The sequence below is a fragment of the Lepisosteus oculatus genome, chromosome 6 (genome assembly GCF_040954835.1).
Source record: "Lepisosteus oculatus isolate fLepOcu1 chromosome 6, fLepOcu1.hap2, whole genome shotgun sequence".
NCBI lineage: Eukaryota > Metazoa > Chordata > Actinopteri > Semionotiformes > Lepisosteidae > Lepisosteus > Lepisosteus oculatus.
Window position 1 is genome coordinate 26,926,639 of NC_090701.1, and position 12,750 is coordinate 26,939,388.

Here is a 12,750-nt window from a genome sequence, read left to right on the forward strand (position 1 = left end):
CTCTATCAAGTTTTCTGGTTCCTGGTTTGGATTCTAACAATGACATTAATAGAGAAATAACGAACAGCATAACGTTTACTGCTAAAATACTGTGTTGCGAAAATACTACCCTTTGTTAAATTCTGCTGGGACTTGCCAACAGCTTGTGATCAACAGAGGAGGACACAGCTGTCGGTAGTTAGTGCCCTGATAGCCTCTATTAAAACTGCTGCTCTCCTCAGTAGGAACGTGAGGTTGCTGTTGAAGAGCCAGAGCTGCCACACACCAACAAGCCGATGAGCCAATGATGGAGCTGCTTAGAGAAGCATTTGAGATTTTTTTTTTATTTGAATAGAATAAATTGAAATATCAGAACTTCATACTGATAAACATAATTTGCTAAGTACTAGTATGGCTTATAAAGAGAATACTGTTTTTGTGCCAACAGTGTATCAGAGTCTGTTACTGACTGTCTGGTATATTCGCAGTTGGCAGTTTCTAACCGGGCACAATGTTACTGTACAGCCAAAAGCTATCTATCACTGACAGGACATCATTTAGAAGACCATGAGTAATGACATCCTGCCTAGATTGATGAAGAGTTCCAAGTGTGATTGTCTGGGCAGGAGTTTTCAGTTGCTAGAAAACTCAACTTGCAGTAATTGATTGTAACCTTACTACATTAAACTACCTTGAACAAGTACTCGGCTATCACTGCTGCCTCTTCTGTGGGCTCATTCAGATATGACAATATTCCAGCAGGACATCAAACATCCTCATTTTACAATGGTTTTCTTATGAAATGAAAATTTTACAGTTACTCTATTGTTGCTACTTTCCAGATTTGAGCCCCATTGACTATTTGTGGGATGGCTTGTGACATCTAGGGTATAGAGACTAAAGCACAGGAACAGATTTGTCTAGACTTTATGAAAGAAAAGAGACATAATCTCACTAGATGTAGGCATACAGATGGACTAGTTCAGGTGAGTAGCTGTGTCAGTATGCGTAGGCTGCAAAGGAACAAGTAATAGGTTTATTCCATGCTGAAAAACAGAAGAAAGAGAACACTACGTTTCGGCCGTGGAGCCTTCTTCAGGTGGACTGTCTGATTTGCTTCCAAAAGCAGCTACACACTATTTATTTGAACCAACTAAAAATGATACACAGTATGCCTGAAAATCGGGCCTAAATATGACACCTTGATTTGTCTCTGCCTTTATTTCTGCTGCTAGATTTGACAAAATAAAGATAATTAATTCAATTACAGTGGTGCATCAGTACTCTCCCAGTAAATCTTCCTTTTCTTCAGAGTTATTGGAATAGTGAAGAAAATGGTACAGAAATAAGTAATAAGTAAAAAGAATAGTATTCACCTTTTGTAATCCTCTACCACTAATTATATAGTTAATCAGGCCAAATCGTACTGTTATGTTCAAAAACAAGGTTCACTCACCACTGTCCCCTTCTTCACTGACATGGTCATGTTCTTCAACATCATCATAATCTGAATCTTTCTCTCTGGAGTCACAACCAACATCATCATATCCAGCTTCTGGAAGATCAGGTTCCAGCACAATACACAATAAAGCAATTACATTGGTTTATGTATTGTGAAAAAACAGTATAAATGAGCTCATTTTGTAACTCCATGAAAGTAATGACAAAATGTTTTGCCTGGTTCAGTTTATCAATGCAGTAAGCGGAGAAAAGAATACACTGGTAGTGTACCTCTAAAGCCACAGACTAAATGGCAAAGGAATGATTGTGACATAATAGATAGCATGAGAAAAAAAACAGAGCTCACTGATACTTAAAAATGGATGTAGCCATGTAACCATGCCTGAGCATGTGTAAGAGCATGCTCTTGAGCTCTTACACATGCCTGAAGTCAGTGAGGCACCACCAGTGTGTCACACAGATTTTGAGAGATCTGTTTAGTAATGTTGTTAAGATAGTAACAACTCTGCAATAGTATGGTACTGTTGAACACGATGACCCAACTCATCCCCAGAAATGTTTAATTTTTCTCTGGTCATGAAAGCCAAGCCAACATTGTTAATCTGAAGGATTGCTTTTGTAACTGTGTAATTGTAAATGGTGTGTATTCTTGTGTTGTAAATTGACCCATCTCTGCCAGGCCACATGAACAATAGGTGGGGACTGGTTTCCTGAGGTTTTCCACACAGCTCAGGGGAGACATTCTGATCTGAACTGAGCATTAATTGTACCTCACTCCATAATTTATCCTCCACCAAACGTGGCTTTATCAACAACATACAGTAGTTCTGTGCAAATTGGCTGTGTAGCCAATGCTGATGTACAGTATAAGGATTTTGCCATGCCACCATGGTCCACATTTTTCCAAGACTTAATTGGATGATTCTGTCAGCACCTGCCCTGTTTCAATTCCTGATAACATTACTTACTCTATTCTGAAACAGGCTATGAAGGGTTTGGAGAATAATTTTCCAGTATTGTCAATAGGATGATCACTGACTCCTCCTATCTCCTAATCATCATTAACAGAGGATACCCCACCCATGCTATTGATAGGGCCCTCTCACAAGCCAAACATAGCCCTAGGATCATCAACCCAATTAGAGATTCCCTGACTTACAACTGCAGTTCCATTAATGCATCCCTACCACCCTAACACACTTTCTATCCCCAGGAACATTAACGACAACTTTTCCATCTTACAGGGTAATCCCTCCATTGTTACCCTTTTTTCTAACCGCCCCATCATTTTACATCGCCGACCACCTAATCTGTGGAACCTTCTTGTTCACAGCTCCCTTGACTGCCTTCAGTAATCATCCATACCAGGCACTTTCCCATGCCACACAACTTGCTCCATCACCTGTAAATATTAACCAATACCACACACATCCCAGGCCCCTCTGGACAATTCTGGATCACTCAGATGTAATTTCCAGCAGCCTTATTTACTGCTTCTCTTGTGGAAAATGCCCAGCTTTTAAATTGGTGAGACAGGAAGGAGACTGGGAGACCATTTCAGGGAACATGTCAGTTCTGTGAGGATCAAAGGACCTCTCAAAACCTATAGTTTCTCATTTCACCTTTAACTGCCATGATCATACTGATCTCTATGTCTGCGTTCTCACAGAAAGGTTTAGGAACTCCTACTACAAAAAGACATGCAAAAGCAAAATTATTGTGAAACTAGGATCACACCTTCCCCTTTCTCTCAATGGCAGACTCTTTTCCTTCTATTCATTTACAGATTTCGATATCATACCTCTCTTCACCTCTCTTGATATCACATCACTTGAGAGTTGATACTGATTCTCTCCTGCTCCTGCCTCCTCTCCAATCCCAGCTTTTGTTCTCTCATGCTTGATCTATTTCCTCCAACACCCAAAGAAGGCTCCACAATGAAAACTTTTGTGTTTTTGTTCTTTTCTTTTCAGCATGGAATAAACCTTAGCTTGTTTTTATGCAGCCTCCACATGCTGACACTGAACTTGATCACTAACTCTACCAGTGGCCTTAATGTTGAATAGCTTTGACATCCTGTGCAAATTATTTGCTGCAACATTCCCCATATTCACATCCCAATTGTCTGGTTCATCTTTACAATCAATGGTTGTGACATGTACAAAAAGAATACATTCCACCATATAGCTAGGACAACGTGCAATACTAAGGGATTCCACACCTTTTCAACATTTCAAAATGTGCACTGACAAAAAACCACATACTGTACCAAAACATTCACTGAGTGATTATTTTCATTTTTAGATTGGTAACAAAAGTGACCCGAGGAAGTGTCCTTTAAATATTTTTACCACCTCTTTGATTTTTTATCAAACACTTCCTTAATATCATCCAGGTGGATGCTGCACATTGCTGGTGGTGGAGGGGAGTCCCCATTACCTGTAAAAAGCACTTTGAGTGGAGTGTCCAGAAAAGCGCTATATAAGTGTAAACAATAATAATAATAATAATAATAATAATAATAATAATAATAATTATTATTATTATTATTATTAATAATAATAATAATAATAATAATAATAATAATATACTTTTGGAAACGTTAGATGCAGACTACAGTATGTACTGCAATAACTGTAAGAATGTTTGCAGATTAAAAAGGAATACAGTAGTTCCTTTTTAAAGGAATCAGAAATAATACATTCCCTAGGTGATTTTTTCTCGAGAAGAATTTCACCAAACATCCAGAGCAGTTTTTATCACTTAGTGTTTCATAACATATAAATCAAAACAAAATTATAATACATTATAAAAATAAACTATAGTTTATTGACCCCTGAGTGTCTCAGATATAAGATGTATTACTCAGAACAATAGTCCATACATCTCTAGTAAGAGTCTGCACTGCAATTAGTAGGCTTCGACAAGGATGCTCAAACATTTTTTGTTTCTGTCAGTGGATGTCTTTTTTCCTTTATTTGTATGTATATTTGTGTGTCTTAGTATTATCTTGTCATTTAATAATAAAAAAGAAAGAAGGTGACATTCATAAATATCTAATACATCTGCATGTATATGTAAAAAAAAGGATACTCCAACAGTGGCCCACAATTAGCTTAGTATTGCCAGAGTAGGACAGACTAAAATGAGCCAATATGTACAGCCCAGTAGTGATCTTTAGGACATGCAAAGCACCTGGGAAGTTGCCCTGCTGTCACAGAGATACACCTCTGTCCTCATTGAATACTATTGTGAGTCAAATACCAACCAGCTTGTCAGGGGAGTAATAAAGAAGAGCCTGCACAGTTTTCATTCCCCTGGTGGTGTTGCAAGGGTTGAAGTGGTGAGATGAATTGATTAACAACAGGTCATCACTAAACTGGGTAAAAAAATAAATAAAAGAATTCTTACCAAGCTGTATAGAAGCTACATCATCATATGTGTCTTCTTGATGATCATCTAAAAAACAACATTACACGTTGTATTTGTTGCCTTTGAATGGAGAGCAATAACATATTTAGCAAATGATAAATAATATGTTTGATAAATAATTAAGGTTAAAAATGTACAATCAATTATTTGAACCATTCAGACAATGAATACAAATGTCTGTCTTACATAGCCTTTTTGTGTTTCACAGTCAGAGTAAACAGAGATTTCCTCTGCTTTCTGTGGCACACAAGTTGAATATCAATATAGAGCTGGTACAGATTTCCTAACTAATCTAAAACTATAATAACTAACCTAATTGAATTTTTTAAAGAAACAAAGAAGAACTATTTTACCTGTGTCTAATAATCCATCTGTGTCTGGTCCTGATTCAGATTTCTCAGAGACAATGTCCATTATTTCACAGTGAGATACTGGCTCATCATACTGTATTTCTACGAAATGGAAATTAATGAATTGTAAAATATCACATTGAATGCAGCAACTCTTAGTTTAATGGTGAAAGTGAATAACCTTATGTATTTCAAAGAACAACAAGTTTATTTTATTTTTTAAAAATATTGAGTGACATGTTGTTTTTTCCTGGAAGCAATTAAAATCTTTTCATAAAATTATTTTAATTGCTTTCCTTAACTAAGAAAAAGACACATAGTACTCAGTGCTGCTCTTAGAACTTATGGATTCATGGAAAACTATATACTGTATTCTTTAAAGACACTTCAAAATATCTTATTACACAAATGTTTCAATAACATTTAAAAAATTCAATACATCTCTATAAACATAAGAATGTTTTGATGGCAAAATAATTACAATACATCAATTTCAATGTCATACAGTACATGCAGACAGCTAACAATATGAAAATGTTTAAAATGAACAATTGCGAGGAGCGTAATAGATTGCAAACCTGACAGATGTGACTCCTGATATTGATCTAGATGCACTCTATGATCAAGTTCTTCATAAACAGCTTCATACTCTTCAGACAATCCTATGGAACAGATCATTCCGAACTTCAGTACTTCTCTTACTAATGCTGCTAGTTGCTTAAAGAACTGAGGTAAAACTTATTGTTTTGTACTAATACAATGTAAACATTTCCCAGGAGAGGTGTTGACATAAAAAATGTGTTTAAGATTTTGTTTAGCATTTGTTTCTGTTATGCTGTTTTTAAGGGCCTTCATTTTGTTTATTGAAGGTTTTACAATAAAATATTAAGAATTAGGTATGTCTATATAAAACATCTACTGTATATATAGAGTTTTCAATAGACATGTTCTATATAGATCTTTAAAAGGACAGGTATCTCTGGTTTAAAATTTAACTTTGATAATGAGTGAAAGGGAATAGCTCACAGTAGTGAGAAATATCAGCCTACCTTTGAGTTTTCTGTATTTATCTCTTTCAATGAAGAAAGCAGTTGACACTGCACACAAAGACACTCCCAGAAACAAACAGGTAAAAGTCAAACCCAGAATCCATTTTCTTGTGTCTTTCCCTGAAAATCAAATGATTCTTTATTAGAATAATATATCTTGCATCTTTATGGAAGGCAGAATGGCATGGAGGGTAATAGGAGTAAAGTACTCATATGGCTAATAGACATGGGCTTGATGACCATGTATGTGAATGTCCTGTGTTGGTTCATTTGCTGCAATAGAATGAATTAGGATGGTTATCATGTAGGACCCCAAAATGAAAATAAAATCAGCTAAAGAGATATTCTGAAAGTTGAAGGGGGGAGTTGAAGGCCAAAACCACACAACCTGAACACAAGTGGAGGAGTTTCAGAGAGTAGGGGACATGTTGCCATATCATCAAGAGCAGCAAATTATAATTAATAATAATTGCTTACACTTATATAGCGCTTTTCTGGACACTCCACTCAAAGTGCTTTACAAGTAATGGGGACTCCCCTCCACCACCACCTTGATTATGTGACAGCAGCCATAGTGCGCCAGAACGCTCACCAAACATCAGCTATCAGGAGGATCAGGGAGGAGAACAGAGTAATGAAGCCAGTTCATATATGGGGATTATTAGGAGTTCATGATTAGTAAGGGCCAATGGACCAATGGAAAATTTGTCCAGGACACCAGGACCTCTTTTCAAGAAATGCCCTGGGATTTTTAATGGCCACAGAGGTTCAGAACCTCAGTTTTATGTCTCATCCAAAGGACAGCACCTTTTTACAGTATAGTGTCCCCATCACTATACTGGGGCATTAGCACCCACATGGACCATAGGGTGAGCGCTTAATGCCAAGGGCAGTGGGCCTTGAGATGTTGTGAACAAGGAGTCCGGGTTTGGTACAGACTGATACTCTAGGGGCAGAGTGAGCTTCTGTGACTGGGAGGGCTCCTATGAGGACAACAAAAAGGACTGGGGAAGGGGAAAGAGGAAACATAGGAACTAGGTAGGGGCTATAGGTTCTCTGATTTGGAGTGCAAAGTAAGGGAGATACAGGGAGAAAAGAAGAGGAGGTGGTTGCAGTTGTTTCCCAGGAGAAGAGAAGATTTCATGATTAGTTGTTTGCCATGGAGAGTTAGAAATTGAGGAGGTGCTTGTTTGAAGTGGAACAATAAAATAACTACAATCCAGTTTGGAGGAGGTGAACTGCGGTTGGATAGGCAGCTCTTGTTGTACTAGCAAGAAGAGCGAATGCTGTTAGGGTGGGAGCTAATCCGAGTGTGAACGAGGATGAAAGGTGTAAAATGCGAGGAATGTATGTTCCTGGTGTAGGTGATGGGGTTTTAAATTTAGTTACAATCAGAAATGACGATGGTAAATTATGAGAGTACTTGACAGGTGGAAGGTAAACGTAGGCAGAAGTTCTACATATCATGCCCAAGCAGGGAAAGAAATCTAGTTAGAGAGTTGCGCATTAAACCAGTCGTGCAGACAGCATAAGCATTGATTAACCCTTTTGGAAGAGTTATTGCTAAAGTGCAGCAATTTCATTTTCATCATTGTAAACAGCAGCCAGACCAATCCACAGCAAGCTACATAGTGGAGCTGAGGAACTTGTTGGTGCATTGTGAGTTCAGAGACCAGCTGGAGGACATTTTGCACGGCAAGTTAGTGCATGGAGTCCGTGGCAGAGCCAACACTAACTTTTAAAATGGTCGAGGAAAAACATTGGCTTAAGAAAGAGCCACCATAAATTCTTGCCAGTTGAGGCCAGAACCTGAAACAAGCACTCTAAGGCCAGTGGAGGTGCATCAGACCAGACCTACCAAAACAGACAAAACAGGGCCCCGTATAACAGCAGAGAACATGAAGATAAACCATTTCAAGTTCACACAATCCAAATGATTGAGACATTTCTATAACTATATGCTACAACTGCAACAAGAGAGGTCAAATTGCACAACTTTGCTGGATGAGACAGAGCTCAGTAAAACAGCTATCAGTGACTCAAACAGAGGATGAGGAGCTCACAGGACAGACAGGGAGTGTCCACAATGATAGTCTTGTATATGGAATTAACAGCATACATCAAAGAGAACAAAGTAGAATGCTTTATTACACAGAAGCCTGAAAAAAACAAGAAGCATAAAATGGAAGTGGATTTGGGATCTCACTCAAAAATGATTAAATGTATCGCTATTTGTGGCCCAATGCACCACCTGAAATCAGACCGATGCTCAAACAGTGGTCTCAAGCACCACTAACCACATTGAGAGAGATCAGGGTTTGCTGTAGAAGATCAGGATAAACAGCACAAATTACCGCTGCTCATTGCTTAAGACAAAGAGACCAGTGTGCTGGGGGGTTATTGGTTTAAACAACTGGGCACCAAAGTTACAGGAGTAAATGAAATCATACAGATATTTTCAAAGAATGGGGACCTTATCATAGCCCACCAGAGACCATTGAGGTGGGCTCTTCAGTCACCCCCAGATTCCTGAAAACAGTTCCAATACCTTTTGCAATACACCACAAGGTAGATGAGGCATTAGCTTAGTGCAGCAGGGGAGTTTCATTCCAGTCCACTTCTCTAAATGGGCAAAGCCTATTATCCCAGTGGCAAAGCAAGATGGGACTTTAAGGCTTTTTGGGGACTATCGAAGCACGGTCAACGCAAGCCAGATGTTTACCCTTTTCCTATTGTCTCAGAACATTTTGCTCCATTGGCAGGAGGTACAGTGTTCACCATACTGGACCTGAGACAGGCATACCATCTGACATTTAGTGAACACCTTGCTATCAGGAATCCTGGTTGTGAAGCCCTACCTTGATTACATCATTTGTGGAATGACAGAGCAGCAGCACAACAAATGCCCGCAAGAGGTACTCAAGAGACTTGTTGAACTGGGGCTACACCTGCAAGAAGAAAAGTGCATTTTTCTAGCTACAGAACTGGATTTCTTGTGGTTTTCTGGTAGATGCTCAAGGTCTTCACTCTACTGATGAAAAAAGTACACCAATAAAAGAGGCACCTACTCCTTGTGACAAGACTGAACTGCAAGCTCTCCTGGGTATGCTGAACTTTTCAATTACTTCTTAAGAAAAAAGGCTGTTGTGCTGGAGACTCTCCACCACCTGTTGTTAGACAGCTGGACATGGACAGCAAAACACAATGCAGCATACTCTCAAGCAAACCAACTGCTTCAGAGAGATGGAGTGTTGGCATGTTATGATAGCAGGAAGTCTCTGGTGCTGGTTTGTGATGTATCTCCCTGTGGAGTGGGGAAAGTTCTGAGTCATGGGGAATCTAATGAAATGAAGTTCCTATGAGTTTTGCACCTTGCACAATGATAGCAACTGAGAATAATTATGCACAGGTTGATAAAGAAGCACTAGCGATCATCTTCGCCGTTAAAAATGTTAACCATTACCTGCTGGGGTGACATTTTGTAGTTTATACAGACCACAAGCTGCTGTTAGGCCTCTTCAGTCAGACGGAGCTAATGCCCTAAATATTGTCTCCATGGATGCTGTGATGGAGTATGATATTTGGAGCATTTGACTACGAGCTATGCTATAAACCTGGCAGATATCTGGCTAATGCTAATACTTTGAGTTGTCTTCCCTTGAAAAATGAGTCATCCAAAACACAACAATTGAAGATTCTTTTGTTGGAAGTGGATGCACCACTGCAGGCAAGACAATTACTGACATGACACAATCTTGTCATATGTGCGCCATTGGGCTCTGTATGTATGGCTGACTGCAAATAATGATTGCTGGCTCACACCATTTTTCTGGAGGCAGAGGGAACTCTCTTCTCACAACAAGTATCCTGAGTTGACAAAAGACGGCATTCTTAGGTTGCTAGAGGAGGCACATCCAGGAATGGGGCACATGAAATCTCTGGCAAAAAGCTATGTGTGATGGCCTGGTCTGGACACTTAAGTGGTGGTGGTAAAGGGGGGTACAAAATGCCATAAAAAGATGGCTACGCAAAGTGACTAGAAATCGTTACATCATCCACCTCTTCAAAGGCCCTGACTGAGATACTACTGTATGTTGGTTTTTGTACCACACGGTGTACCAGAAACAATTGTCAGACAACGCCACATTCTTGATCTCTCAGAATACCACTCCCAACTCAACTATAGGGCAGAGCCTGGCTAACCAGCTTGTGAATTGCAGACTACGAACAGTAAGGATTGACTACACCCAAGCAACCTAAGAGGGGCCAAAAGAGTGTAGTTCACAAATTTGAACCACATGATGGTGGTTCAGAGGTGGATGCTGCACATTGGTGGTGGTGGTGGGGAGTCCCCATTACCTGTAAAGCGCTTGGAGTGGAGTGTCCAGAAAAGCGCTATATAAGTGTAAGCAATTAATAATAATAATAATAATAATAATAATAATAATAATAATAATAATATTATTATTATTATTATTATTATTATTATTATTATTATTATTAGTATGCATATCTGTAGTCACACTGGGGGCCCAAAGTGGGTACCAGTTGCATTGGTAGAGGCGACAAGACCACTATCATATTGGGCAGTAACAGCTGATGGTCACATTCATTGCCTCCATGTGAATCAGATGCGAGTATGGTCACCCGGTAAACCTGATAGCTTGCAGAATCTGTTGCCCCATCCATGACCTCAGCTTCAGTCTTGTGTGCTGGGCCAAAGCTGTCCAGTATTAAGTATTCTAGATGTTCGGACCACTCCATCCACTCTGACACACCCTCTCTACCTGTTTCAATATACACTGTCACATAATCTGCAGTTGAAGAGCCTAGGGACCCACATCTGGGATGTCAGCATTGTGCTCCTCTGTGTATCAAGGACTATGTGGACTAGGGAGGAAAGAGGGTGATGTATTCTGGAAATTAACAGTTGTAATTAGCTAATCATTAGCTAATAGTTAGTAGCTAGATACACGTAAGGGTTTCACAGTAATGGTTGATGGCATCCCATTCACGTGTCAGCTATATTCATGAACCTGGGAGCAACACTTGATCCTCTAGTCTTTTAAGCCACATGTGAAAAATTTGATTAAGACATCTTTGTTTCACCTTAGAAACCTTGCCTGCATTAAGCAATTTCTATAAATGTCCAATGCTGAGTGCCTGATTAATGCATTTATAACATCAAGGCTTGATTTCTCCAACTCTGACGGCATATCACTCCTACACTCCTACCAATGTAAGTCTCTACATTGGTTGCCTATAAAATCACATATTCAATATAAGATTGACTTATATTGAATATACTACTGACTTTTAAGTCTTTAAACCATCTGGCTCCATCATACATCTCTGACCTCCCCATGTTTACACTTCGTACCAAAGGCTCCGTTATGTTGGGGCAGGTCACTGTCCTACTCACTACTCACTGTTCCCAGGACTAAATCACAGACTTAGTGATTAGTGCTTCAGTGTTATGGAATAACCTCACTGAGACAACTTTTTAAACTCTCCTTTAATCCAAATGTAAAACTTTCTTTTTACCAAGGTTTTACCAAGGTACATTTGATTGCTAACATCTGTAAAAATGTTTGTTCTTGTTTATTTTTTATTTTTTTCTTTTTATTGTACGTTTTTGGTCTTTTACTTAATTGATGATATACAGCGACCTTGAGTTTGGAAAGGCGCTTTATAAATAAAATTCTTCATCTTATTATTATTAACCCTCCCCTTCCCAGGGGATGTGGGGGGTTTATGTTACGTGGTTTTGGGGAAAGTAGTTTCTTTTCAGTTAGTGGATTATTGGGAACACTGATTAAGCCTCTGTTTTCATGGGTAGATATAATAATTTCTTAGCAGCTTGCTTTGGCCTCAGGCAGCTCTGCCAAAGTCAATCTCTGACTGTTGCCAATTATGAATGCTGAAAATAAGGACCCTGTGCAGGGCTCAAGAAGGTTAATTCCCCAAACAGCAGTAGGAAGTCCAAATAGAAAAGGTTACCAAAAGAGAAACACAAGTCCTAATATCCAAAATCCAAAAGGGCAGGCGATAGCCAAGACTGAGTGGAGACAATACAGCAAGGCAACCAATCTGAAAATGCAAAGCAAGAAACATGGTCAGAATCTAGCGTGAGTCAGGAAGTAAGGAATAGAACAAGCTTTTGAAGGAGGGTATGCACACTAGGGAGAGAGAAATTGAAATAGTGAGTGATGGTATGGGAAAAAAGAGGGTTAAAGTAGTAACAGGAGTGAAAGGTGGCAGGAAGATCAGCTGCAGCGTGAGCGTCTGTTTAAGTGAATGTGCGTAGGAATGTGACAGCATTTGTGAGAGCGTGTGGAATGCGTGGCAGTGTGAGTGCATGTGGAATGTGTGGCACTGACAGACTTTGCTCTTTTAAAAGTCTGTGCATGATTTGTTTTTTGGGGCTTAGCCACAAGTTAGACAAAAGGGGAACTTGATTTGTTAGAGAGATGAGGAGC

General features: G+C 39.2%; 1 long non-coding RNA gene across 1 annotated transcript; it reads right to left on the reverse strand.

Annotated features, from left to right (window-relative positions):
* Positions 1 to 1,459: 1,459 nt before the first annotated feature.
* On the reverse strand, positions 1,460 to 6,348 carry LOC138239370 (uncharacterized). Its single transcript, XR_011189827.1, has 5 exons — positions 6,272 to 6,348; positions 5,801 to 5,884; positions 5,226 to 5,324; positions 4,852 to 4,899; positions 1,460 to 1,534 (listed from the first exon to the last, which is right to left on the reverse strand). It is a non-coding gene; the product is annotated as an uncharacterized lncRNA (long non-coding RNA).
* Between the last annotated feature and the right edge of the window lie 6,402 nt (positions 6,349 to 12,750).